We start from the raw sequence: 13459 nt of genomic DNA, 5'->3' as shown, positions 1-13459 counted from the left end.
TCATCATCACCAAACCATTATTATAGAAAATGTTAATGGGACTTATTTAAGAAAAAGAAAGTCAAAACTATGAACCATAAAATGACAATAAATACATATGTATCAACAATTGAATATAAAAAACAAACTAAGCAAACAAGCAGAACAGAGACAGAATCATGGATACAGAGAACATTTCTGTGGTTGCCAGATGGGAGGGGCATGTGGGGGAATGGGTGAGGAGGTGAGAGGATTAAGAAGTACAAATAGGTAGTTACAGAATTGCCATGGGGATATAAAGTACAGTATAGTAAATGGAGTAGCCAAAGAACTTATATGCATGACCCATGGACATGTACAAAGGTGTGAGAATTGCCTGAGGGAGTAGGAGGTTCTGGGTGGAGAGGGGCAAATGGGGAAAATTGGGAAAACTGTAATAGCATAATCAAAGTACAATTTTAAAAAAACAAGCTTGATCCTCCTCCCCCATGGACCTGTTACAATAACATAATTAATTCTACTTATAAAATGCTTTATGTTTAATGAACACAAAACTAAAATATTCCCCATAATCCTAAACTCTATATCTTTAAAAATAATAAAAGGTCTCTAAAAGTTAATGTTAATAAGTAATGCTGTACATTCTAAGGTGGTGCCAATGAAACAGAATGTCACCTAAGGAGACTAGCATCTGTCAACAAAAGATTTCTAAGATGGGTATTTTCCACAGTAAATTCATTGCAGGCAAAAACTCTGTTGAGGAGATACCTGAATTTGTGACCCAAATGAAAATAATCAGGTTTTGGGGGGCAGACCACGTTAACTTAGCTCTCAGATAGTAAAATGACAGTTGAACCAAATCAGAACTTAATGTCTTTTAAGCAAGCTACATGAGAACATGAATTATCATAGCTTCAAAATAGGGAGAGTTAGTTGATAAGATACAGGTCTCAACTAAAGAATAGACTTGCCAGCATTATTTCTTCACAAATTCATTCAACACGCATTTATTGGGTACCTTCTGTGTGCCAGTAAACAATAAATGCAGAGTATCTCCTCTCATGGAGCTCACCTTAAGAGATATGTATCTACTTGAACATTCTCTTCATTAGCGAATATGATTAGCAAGATCAAAATTGATTCTACTGACTGTCATCTATCAGTGTACCCATGGCACATCACTGCCTCATGTTCTCCATACTGAGCACGAAATCATTGATGAGGTTTCCTCTCTCCAATTACAATCTCATTGCCATACTTTCTTCTATCAATGACTCTGTCCAGTTTAACTCTGTAGGTATTTAAATTGTTCCCTTTTTCATTGGCCACATATTTGCTCTTACAGATCATTACATCTATCATATTTTACTTGATTAAACTCTCAGAAGAAAATATAAATTTTTAAGTTCTTGGAAGGTACTTCATGGATCTCTAATCCTGGTTCCAAGAAAAAAGTTCATTTTTCTATACTAAATAAATTAACTATATATTTTTGCTTTATTTTGTCATTATTTCATCTACCTTAACAATTAGACTATAGTGTTCATTAAAAAAAAGTCTGTCATTCTTTTTTCAGAGATTAAACCGCATACTTCCTGCCACAGTTTAGTTACCAACAAACCTTCGTTCTTAATTAAGGGCTGCATTCTTAGTCCTTTCTCTGTGTACCTATGAGGTCACAGTAGGAGGCAGAAAATCACTGAATCTGAAAACAGTTTTCATGTTAGGGGGCCTATATATGCATGAAGAATCTCGAAATATCTTCCTGAGTAATATTACTTGGTTATGGCTGGAAACTTTCATGCACTACTAACCAAACTGTATTCATATGGGAAGGCATTTATATTGTACAACCTAATCACTACTACTGGTTTGATGTTTCAGCAGACAGAGGTAATATACCTATAATCACAGCCTGATTGCACTCCCCCTCACTGCCTTCACAGCAGCACTCTGCATCAATTCATCATTTCCCTTTCAAAAGAGGACCTTTGCTGCTTTGTTTTGATATGACCTTGAAAGTCTGGCTGTTTTCTACCAGATCAGTAGAGATTTGAATTATCCCTTTGATAATAAATGATAAGACCAGTATGAAAAACATGAAAGAGATTTTCTGTTAAAAAGAATTGTGCTTCTTCTCTATATACAAAAAGTTAAAGTTCCTTACTTAAAATCTAGTTTTTAAGCTACATATGCAAGGGAAGAACACTGGCAGATAAGATGGTATAAGATAGTTGTTTCCATTTGTGATCAGAAATACCCTTGGGGTTTCTTAAGGTCTTCCTCAGAATGAGAAAGGAGGAATTAGTGGATTTCCCTGAGCTTGCCTCTAGCCCCCAACCCCACCCATATCCCCACTTCAACCAGGGAAGCCTTTGTTGCTTAACATAAAATGAATGAAGTTAAGCTTCAAGAACCCTCACTTGCGCAGGCCTTTCTGAGCCCCCTAGGAACATTTACATGGTCATATGTTTTGTAAAACCAATGAAAGAAAAAAAATAACCACAGTTGGTTAATGCCACTGTCTTTCCATTCTAACTTCCCTTTGCTTTAAGTGGCATTGAAGAGGTCACAGGCATTTTGTAGAATAAAGTTAAGGAGAAATTGGAGGATGCATTTTGTTCAGGTGTAGTAGGTAAACAGAGGTTGACAAAAGAAAGTTTACAGTTGTAAGTATGTGAAACAGTTTATTCTTGTATTATTATTTTATTAATTATTATATTATTTTCCATATGAATAACTGCATATGAGCTTTATAGTCATGCTTTGTATGACTGAGTTATTGCTAACTACCACAGTACAGGGATGGTTTCCAGATGGTTTCTCATCACTCACTGTGCCAACTCACCCAGCTTCATGACACAAATGTACAGCATCAGAGATGCTATAGTGATAAGAACATGGTCTATAGAAGGCACCGAGGTTTGAAATGTGCAAAGCCAGAAGATAGTTTGTATAACATTTCTTCTATTATCAGATATGTAAAAACATAAGTAGACCCTTAAGTTTTTATTTATACTTACTCTAAAGTGCAAGCTCTATACTTGTAGAGAGAGGATAACAGATAATCAATAAGCAAACAAATCTATAGACATAAAATTAAATAAGAACACTTCTATAAATTAGGTCACGTTGAATTTTTAAATAGGATGATGAGGAAAATAAGGTACCATTTGACCTACTATTTCATAACAAAATATGTAGTATACCAAGTATCAATTTTATTAAGTGTGTATTATGGGTTAGACACTATTGACACTGCCTTGAACTATGTATGAATAATCCTATTTAATAGATCTTCCAGAATAGAGGGCTATACAGCCAGTAAACAGGCAATTGCAATTTAGTGTGGCATGTACTATGGTGGAGAAATAATTTAAAGACCCACTTATTTGACTTAAAGGGTGATGAAATTCTTCCTTGTAGAAACACTTTTATGCCAAAGTCTAAAGGATAGGTAGGAGTTATCAAAAGTGAGGTGAAAAGAAGGAAGTACACTGCTTTAAGTGTAAAAAACAAGATGCAAATTGCCAGAGATGGAAGAGAATGTGTTTTGTGCAGAGAACTAAAATACATGAAACAGAAAAATGAGATTGGACAGAAAAGCAAGCTGCATTCATATCAAAGCTTCAGACACCACAGAAAAAAAATTTGAACTTCAGGAGGGTTTTTAGCATGAAAATATAAGGATATAATTATAAAAATTATATATATATAACACTCACCCAAGGACATTTTTTCATTGCTTTGAGAGAGAGAGAGAGAGAGAGAGAAAGAGAGAGAGAGACATTGATGTGAGAGAAAAACATCAATTGGTTGCATCCCATACATGCACAGACCAGGGTCCCTGATGGGGGATCAAAACTGCAACTTAGGTATGTGCCCTGACTGGGAATTAAACCTACTGCCATTTGGTGTGTGGCCTGATGTTCTGACCAGTTGAGTCACCTGGTCAGGGTAGAATTATATTTTTAAAAAATTATTCTGTCACATGTAAGAAAGAATGGGAGAATGCAATATGGGAGGGAAATAAACCAACAAGGGGGTTATTGTTATTATCTAGGAAAAAAAATAGCAATGGCCAAAAGTCAGAAGTACAGTTATGATTCATAGTAGTGATAAATTTGAGAGATATTTAAGAAATAGAATCAAAGGTGACAACTAGAAGTGCAAGGGAAAATAGGGAGTAGTGAAGGGCAATGTCCAGATTTCTGGTTTGAATAAATGTTTGTTATCTTTTATGGCCTGAATTGTATCCTTCCAAAATTTGTATGTTGAAATTCTAATCCCCAGTACCTCAGAATGTGACTGTATTTGGAGATAGGACCTTAAGAGAGATAATTAATTAAAATGAAGCCATTAGTGTGAGCCCTAATCTAATATGACTGATGTCCTTATTAGAAGAGATTAGGACACAGAAACACAGAGAGAGAAGATATGAAGACAAAGGGAGAAGGCAAAGACAAGGCAAGGAGAGAGGCCTCAGAAGAACCAACTCTGCTGATAATGATCTCAAACTTCTATTCTCCAGAATTGTGAGAAAATAAAATTATTCTGACTATTTGGTGGTGCTGTGCTGTGGGCAGCACTAACAAACTAGTACAGTGCTCTTCATTGAGAAAAAGAATATACAAGAAATGAAGCAAGTTTGGGGAGGACATGATGAGGTCTTTCTGAAAATATTGACTTTTAAGTGTCTGTGAGACATCAGGGTACACTTGTATACAATGCAATTGGGGCATTTACAGAGGCAAAATTGAAACAACTGATGGCATGCTTCCAAAGTACAGAATACTCTTGATTCTTATGAAGAACAACTTCTGGTGCAAACTAGCCCACAAAGTTACAAATCATGCAGAAAATAAAATTCTTTGAAGGAGCTACCTAAAGCAATGGGGGAAGGTGCACACCAAAAATGAATATAGTAATCTGTATAAGAGTGGAATAGGAGCCATAAGATAAGAATAGAAAGGCAGGAAAACAATACATTCAAAAAAATAAGAAACTTCCAGCCAAGATGGAGGCCTAGACTGACATGCTCTGTCTCCCTCTACAACTAAGAAGGAATACAACTACCACAAAACCAAAAATAACCAGAAGTTCCAGAAAATAAATGAAAGTCCAATGTATGAAGTTATAAAGAAGTGGAAGGAGGGGCAAAGCTGGGGCAGAGAGGTCAAGGTGTGTTGGCAGTGGCAGCAGCGGCGGGACAGCGGTAAGCACAGGCACCCGTATTTAGGGGAAGGCAAGAAGCACCTGGGGAGCACCCCTGGCTGCAGACCAGACCTGTCAGCTTGCGATTCCAGACCCGGGGAAGGCAGACCCCCATTGCCTTAAACTGTGAGGCCCAGAGTGGGTAGGGACAGAGGAGGAGGCTCCTGGTCTCTCAGCAGAGAGTGAACAGCAGGAATCTATCTTGGACTGCCACTCGCACAGAGAACACCACAGTGTGGTGAGAAGGGTCGCCCAATTGTGATGGGTTCACGAGGCTCTGCCCCCTATAGTGTAGGAGGTGTGACAGCCCCGCCCAGGAAGCAAATGTAAACACAAAACTCTCAGGATGGCACAGGTCATGATTGAGATCCCAGTGACAAAGTTGACCAGAAAGCAAATATCTAATCTAATGAAGCAGTAGATAGAAAATCTTTCTGAGGCACAGTTCAGAGCTTTGGTTATTAAAATGCTTACAGACCTAACAGCAGATCTTAAACAAGATGGGGAAGGAATGAAGGCTAGTCCTGCTGAAATGAACAAAAACACATATGAAACTAGTGGTGAGGGCAAGAAAACCAGGGATCAAACCAACAAATTGGAACATAGGGAAGGAACAAACAGTCAACCAGTGCAGAAAGAGGAAACAAAAAGTGAGGAAAATGAGGAGAGGATCAGAAACCTATGGGACAGCTATAAGTGGGCCAGCATCCGGATCATAGGGTTGCCAGAAGGTGAAGAAGAAGAACTAGAAATTGAAAAATTATGTGAAAAAATAATGAAGCAGAACTTCCCTAACCTGGGGAAGGAAATAGACTTCCAGGTCCAGGAAGCACAGAGAGTTCCAAGAAAAACTGGACCCAGAGAGAACCACACCAAGACACATTATAATCAAAATGTCAAAAATTAAGGATAAATAGAAAATCTTAAAAGTAGCAAAAGAGAAGAAGAGAATTACGTACAAAGTGGTCCCAATAAGACTATCAGCTGATTTCTCAAAAGAAACTCTGCAGGCAAGAAGGGACTGGCAAGAAATATTCAAAGTAATGAAAAGCAAAAACCTACAACCATGATTACTCTATCCAGCGAAGCTGTCATTCAGAATAGAAGGGCAGAGTAAGTGCTTCCAGGACAAAGTAAAACTGAAGGAGTTCATCAGACCCAAACCACTGTTATATGAGGTGTTAAAGGGACTTGTTTAGGAGAAAGAGGATCAAAACTATAAACATTAAAATGAAAACTGTATCACAACAACCAACAGCAGAAGCTAGGGAATTGAAACAAAGGCAAATAAATAGGCAACAAGAGTGGGAAAAGAATTATAGGTATGGGAAATATTATGGGGGAGGTCAGCAGGGAGGAGGAAGGGGGGAAAATGAGGGAGATGGTACAGAAATTAAGAAGCACAGTAGGAGGGAGTGGAGTAGACTGGAAGATGTTGTGAAGAACTATATACACAACCAATGGGTATGGACTAAGGGGGGGCAAGTGAAGGGAGGAGTGTCACTGGGTGGAGGGGAACAAAGGGAGAAGAAATTGGGACAACCGTATCAGCATAATCAATAAAGCAGATTTTTAAAATTTTTGAAAAAATAACTTTACACTAGAAGTGAAAATTAAAGTTATTGAAATAAATAATTCAAGGGATAGGATGAAGAATAAACTAGTGACTGGAAATAGATTTAAAGTAATTATTTAAAATACAAAACAGAGTGACAAACAAATTAGAAATATGAATGACTATCAAAGTAGCATGGATGATAGAATGGATAGCTCCAAGATATGTATAATAGGAGTTCTCAATGGGGAAAATATAGAGAATGCAAAAAATTATATTTAAAGGAACAACTGAAAACTTTCCTGAATTAAAGACATGAGTCTTTGACAGACTGAAGGCAAAACATGCTCCGAATAGGATAATCAAACACAGATCTACATGTAGTGAAATGTAGAACATCAAAGTCAAAGAGAATATTTTACAAATTATCTGAGAAAATATAAATAACTATCAGGAAAAACATAAGCAATAATTCTTGCCAGAAGACAATTTCAAAGTTCTAAAGAAACATCACTGTTAACTTATATTCTGCTAAACTATCATTCACAGGTAAGAGTGAAACTAAAATATTTTCCCATACAAGAAGTCTGAAATATTTGCCACTCAAAAACGTTTACTGAAATCACTAGTACAATAAGTATAGAACTCAGCGATAAGAAAGTCGAACCAAGAAGAAACTTGGTAAACAAGAACCAAGAATAAGCAAAGAAATTGATAAATATGATGAAAATATAAATAAATATTAACTGTAAAAACTGTAATAATAACTAAAATACTAAAAAATAGCACTGAGGTTGGAACATGGAAGGTCAGAGTTCAAGTATATAATTTCCTTATATTGTTTGGGATAAGAGTAGAGGATTTGACATTAACATTTTAATTTGTTAAATGTTCATGTTATGAAGGAAGAATAACTACTAATATAAAAGAAATTTTTAAACCAATAAGTCAGAAAAAAAGGACTTTGTCTATAGTAGATGCAGGAAGCACCTAACATGGGTTCTGCAACTAACTTGGGTCTGACGTTCCCCATTGTATAGTCCTGTAGCCCTGTACTGTTTCATTCAACCAACAACCACAAAGCTTAATTTAATCAATGCTTTTTGAGATCTTATACCAAAAAAAAAAAAAAAAAGACAAAAAGAGAAAAATATTTTTGACATTTATTTATTTGTTTTTTTGTTTAGAGAGAGGGCAAGAGAGGGAGAAAAACATCGACATGAGAAATATCTTCTTGCATGCACCCCAACCAGAAACCAAAAAGCAACCCAGGCAATTGCCCTGACCAGGAATCAAACTGGCAACCTTTTGTTTTGCAGAACGATGGCCAACCAACTGAGTCACACTGGTCAGGGCAATAAACGTTTTTAAGAATATATTGGTCTTTAATAAACTACCTAATATAATCAATAACAAGTAGCAAAACAGTCAAAAGATTGGTAATATAGATTAAATTAAAATGAAACAAAAGAACAAGAAAATTCCCCTAAGTAAGTAATGCCTTAATAATAAAGAATTGGCTGTACTATTTATTTTCACTTCTTAGCAGTGACAGTAGGCTTTGTTTATATCATACATGACTCAACTGAGGCATAACAGGATCATAGTTGTACAACCAGAAACTGCATAATCATTAAATCAGATTAATGATCTCTAAGTTTATAATCCATAATTCTATCTCATTGTATAGCCTTGGTTATGAGATCAAAAAACACTGGTTTATTCTTTCATTGCTCTAAATTTTTTAAATACCAATATTTCTTCTATTTCAAGAATTGGATTACTTTTTAGAATTCCAAATTGTTTAGTTGTATGCTTGTTTTTGCTGCTATGTTATTTGGTTTTACTTTTTTACATGAAGTAATGCTAGAGTTAATATACCAAAAACTTTACATATCTAAAGAAAATAAACAAGCTGATCCTTGACTTATTCTTCTACTCTTCAATTCTTTCTTTATATTGTGAACTTTGATTGGCTATAAAATTGCTAGGAAATATAAGAAATTTTCACCATTCCATTTTATTTTTATTTACACACATGAAAGGTACAAACACAAAACTATTAAATTTAGCTAAAATCAGTGTCCAAAGAATTACCAGAACCTTCTACCACATTACAAAACAAATGATCTTATTCTGACCTCTTTATAAATTACCAAACAGCTTTCTAGCAGAACTCACTTAAGGAAAGACTGTAATCTCATTAAAAATAAAAAAAACTTTCCATTACAAAGTATGACTTTAACTTTTTAGAGTCAAAAATTGTTCTTTCTCATTCAATACATATAGGGATACGGATATGACTTTGGTCAAACATTAAGAAATTTATGGGACACCCTCAAAAACATTAAAAAGAACTTTAACAACATTATGATATATTCTAATTGTCTGCTTTCTTGTCTGTATCCCTTAAGTTCCAAGTTTCTCACCATTATATGCCAAGAACTTAACATAATTTCTGGCATATAATGTCAATGTTTGAAAACTTAATTAATTGCATATTCTAGATAGATAGCATCTAATGGTGGCTTATAAATTAGTGAGTAGTTTTGAGCTTAAAACTTTGATTAGAAACTGTTATAATTCAATAAGCCATTGTATAAAAATATAGATTACCAAACATTAAATAGACATGTTTTAATATGCTGAGAAATAATAAAGACACATGCCTGAAATTTGACAAATATAAAGCATCTTTTCTATTAAAAGCAATTGCATGTTTCATTCTGCTAGAAATAATCAATCATACAATATTTAAATGAAGTGGCACAGCAAGTATCTGCTGAATATCAATGAAACCTAAACACTACTAGCAGATGTCAGTGAAGAATCTTCAAAATAGTTTTCATTCATTTTTTTTCTGAACACTTAAGTTGGTTTAACTTTTTCAACCCAAATATTCATGCTAAATATTACATTTTAATAGTTTAATTCTCCTGATCGATTACTTCCAATATTTTATTACTCATTAGTTGTTTTATATGTCATATAAGCATAAGAAAATAACACAAAGCCTGAAATCCCAAATGTGAAATTGTATAGGCTTATTCTATTTTTTTCCTAAATTTGACTCCATATGAAGGTTAAGGTGATATATCACATTCTTCATTTATACCTCTTTTCAGTTCTTTAGAGTCAAAATCCACAGTCCAACTTTCTTGAAATAGGAGTAAATTATTTATAATTCTATAAAATCAGAAAACTTTCTATTACATGACTGTGAGGCTTTTTCTTTTAAAAGTTTTAATGTTTTGAGTATATTTAATTATAAAACAAATTACTAGCAAATAAAATTGAAAAACAAAATAAATGACTACATCTGGAACTTTCAGCTTCCACATGATACCAAAATAGTAGTAAAGTCTGATCAGATATCACCTGAGGTTTCTTACTGGAACAAGTTTATAGATTCTTAATCAAAATATTTTATATCCCCATAATAATTTTTTTAATCAAAAGTATATGTTATAGTATTAAAGAAAATTGTCAAAGGTACAATTATGAATTTATTTCAAATAAATTATACTCATATATTCAATCACAAAACATTTGTTCAGAGTTGGTCATGATTATACTTACACTATTACATTATACTGATACATGGCCCATCCCTATTGTATTTAAAAACCTGAAGAATATTATGATTGATTAAATAATAATTTTCTCTTATCAGAAAAATATACCGTAGAGATTAAACCATAAGGCAAGGAAATTACCTTTTCTTTTCTTAAAAATGTTAGGAAAGTTTTCCTCTTAAATTCAATGGTGCCTGCATATCCTGTGATGTCTTATTTGCTATAAATTTTCCAAGCAACCTAGTGGGATTTCATGCAAATACAACTTCTGTGGTTTATATATTTATTGTTGTGTGTGTATCTGTGTGTATCTGTGTGTGTATTTATCCAGACATTTCTACAGTGGATGTGTCAAGCTCTTTTCACACTGAATTTACAGGGAAAAAAAAAGACAAACATAAGCATACATGATAAAAGAACATAACAAAAATTTGAATTTTCCTTTAAAAAATAAAAATTATTTAGCAAATGCTATTGGAAAAAACTAGATATCCCCATATGAAAGTTGAAGTTGAACACTGACCCTATACAATATACAAAAATTAACTTTAAATTATCAGAGACCTATGAGTAATAAATAAAACTCTAAAAAGTAAACAAAAGGGAAAAATCTTCATGGCATTGGATTTGATAGTGATTTCTTGGAGATGACACCAAAAGCACAAGCCACAAAAGAAAAAATAGATATATGGACTTCATCAAATTATAAACTTTTATTTATCAAAGGACACTATTAATGAAGTGAAAAAGCAGCTAATAGAATTTGAGAAAATATTTTCAAATCAGATATATGGTACAGGATTAATATCCAGGATATATAAAGAATTCCTACAACTCAACAAACAACAACAAAAAACAACCCAAAGCAAATTGCAGCAAAGTGTTTAAGTAGACATTTCTCCAAAGAAGATACGGTCAACAAGCCATTTAAAAATTTTTTCAACATCACTAATTATTAGGGAAGTGTAAGTCAAAACCAAAAATAGATAACACTTCACATCTGTAAGGATAGCTATTGTCAAAAAAAAAAAAAAAAAACCCTGAAAATAACAAGTATTGAAAAGGATGGGCAGTAATTGGAAATTTGAGCATTGCAGGTGGGAATGTAAAATATTGCAATCACTGTAGAAAACAATAGTCAGTCATTCCTCAAAAAATTAAAAATAGAATTACCATATGATCCAACAATTCACTTTTAGGTATATGCCCAAAAGAATTGAAAGCAGAGACTCAAACAGTTTTTGTATGGCCATGTTCGTAGTAGCATTATTAACAATGGCCAGAAAAGTGGAAGGAACCCAAGTATCCATCAACAGAAGAATGTATAAACAAAATGTTGCATATACATACAATGGATTATTATTCAGCTTTAAGAAGAAAATTCTGACACATACTACAACATGGATGAACCTAGAAGACGTGCTACATGAAATAAGCCAGTCATAAAAGAACAAATATTGTATGAGTCCCCTTACATGAGGTACCTGGAAAAGCCAAACTCACAGAGAAAACAGAATAGTGGTTGCCAGGGAATGGGGGAGGGAGGAATGGGGAGTTAGTATTTAATGGGTGCAGAGAGTTGGGGAAGATGAAAAAGTTATGTATGGCGGTAATTTTTGCACAATGATGTGAATATACAACACCACAGAATTTTATTTTAAACGTGGTTAAAATGGTAAATATTTTATTATATATATTTATCACAATTTGAGAAATGAAAAATAAGTTTTTAAGCCATAATAAACACATAACTGCACCATTCTTAAGACTTAAGTCATAGATATTGGTTTTTGCTTTTATGTATGGTATTACTGGGCTATGGCAATGGACAAATTTTCTATTCCTCTCTCCCTTGGACATAAACTCTGCAAACTATAAAACAGTCCTAATCTGAAAAGCTGTTTCAAATAAAAGAGGTTTAATTTTGTAATCCCAGGATACATTCTCCCAATGGAAGCTTGCATTGGTCCTTCAAAATTTTTAAATCCTACATACTATTCACAACCTCATCATATACTTTCTATCAGCATTTTTTCCTCAAAATAGAACAATTTCATCTTTATTGGGGGAAGAACTCTCCTTCTAAGAAATTACATTATCAGCACTTGCAACCTCACTGTACACTTTGATGTTGTACCAGATTCAAATAGGCCTGGAACCTATAGAACTAGCCGTAGCTTCTGATGATAATTTCATCAACCTCACTTTCACTATGTTGGCTTTTAATCCTTCCAACAAACTCTTAGCTGCTTTATGAACATACATTAAGTTAGTAAAAATTCAATTTTGATGCTGGTCCTCCAGTTTCACAATAAAAAATATTTAATTGTCACTTTCCCATTACCAACTGCAGACCCAGAAGTTTTCACAAAGAAAAGATGATCACCTCTTATTCTTCCTAATTGTTTCTACTGTAAAATGATTCATCCAATATGCTATGTATACATGCAAAGTTTACCTCTTACTTTTGTCATTTTCAATTTTTAACCATTAATCTCTCTTTTTATGACCACTTACACAGCCAATGATAGAAATTTAAATGCCATTAAATATCAGCCAGGCATAGGTTTTGAAAATTAATAGGCCAGCCATGGTTGGTGTGGCTCAGTGGATTGAGCACCTGCCTGTAAACCAAAGTGTCACCAGTTTGATTCCCTGTCAGGGCACTTGCCTGTGTTTTGGGCCCAGTTCGGGGTGTGCAAGAGGCAACCACACATTGATGTTTCTCTCTCTCTCTTTCTCCTCCCTTCCCCTCTCTCTAAAAATAAATAAGGTCTTTAGAAAAAACATTTTTAATAAAATAAAATGAAATGAATAGGCTACATGTAAAAAAAATTGCTGGGGTTCATAGCAAAACTGAAAAGTGCATGTTCACCTAAAAGCACACAAGTCAAATTTAAAAAATTTTTAAAGCACTGAGTTGGTAAAATAAACTTTGCAATCCAACTTATTATTAATGACTTATGCCAACAGCACATAGCCAAAATGAAACTAACTGTAGACCACTCTTAATACTATTTGTTGATGGTGAGTAGAACAAAAACAGTTTGCTCTGGAACATAGCTCTGTTTGTATCAATGCAAGTTCTGAACTGACTATAAATAAAGTATTAATGAACTAACATTATTATCACAAG

The sequence above is a fragment of the Furipterus horrens genome, unplaced genomic scaffold, assembly GCF_987537825.1.
Source record: "Furipterus horrens unplaced genomic scaffold, mFurHor1.1.pri manual_scaffold_2, whole genome shotgun sequence".
Lineage (NCBI taxonomy): Eukaryota > Metazoa > Chordata > Mammalia > Chiroptera > Furipteridae > Furipterus > Furipterus horrens.
This window is presented reverse-complemented; position numbering follows the sequence as displayed.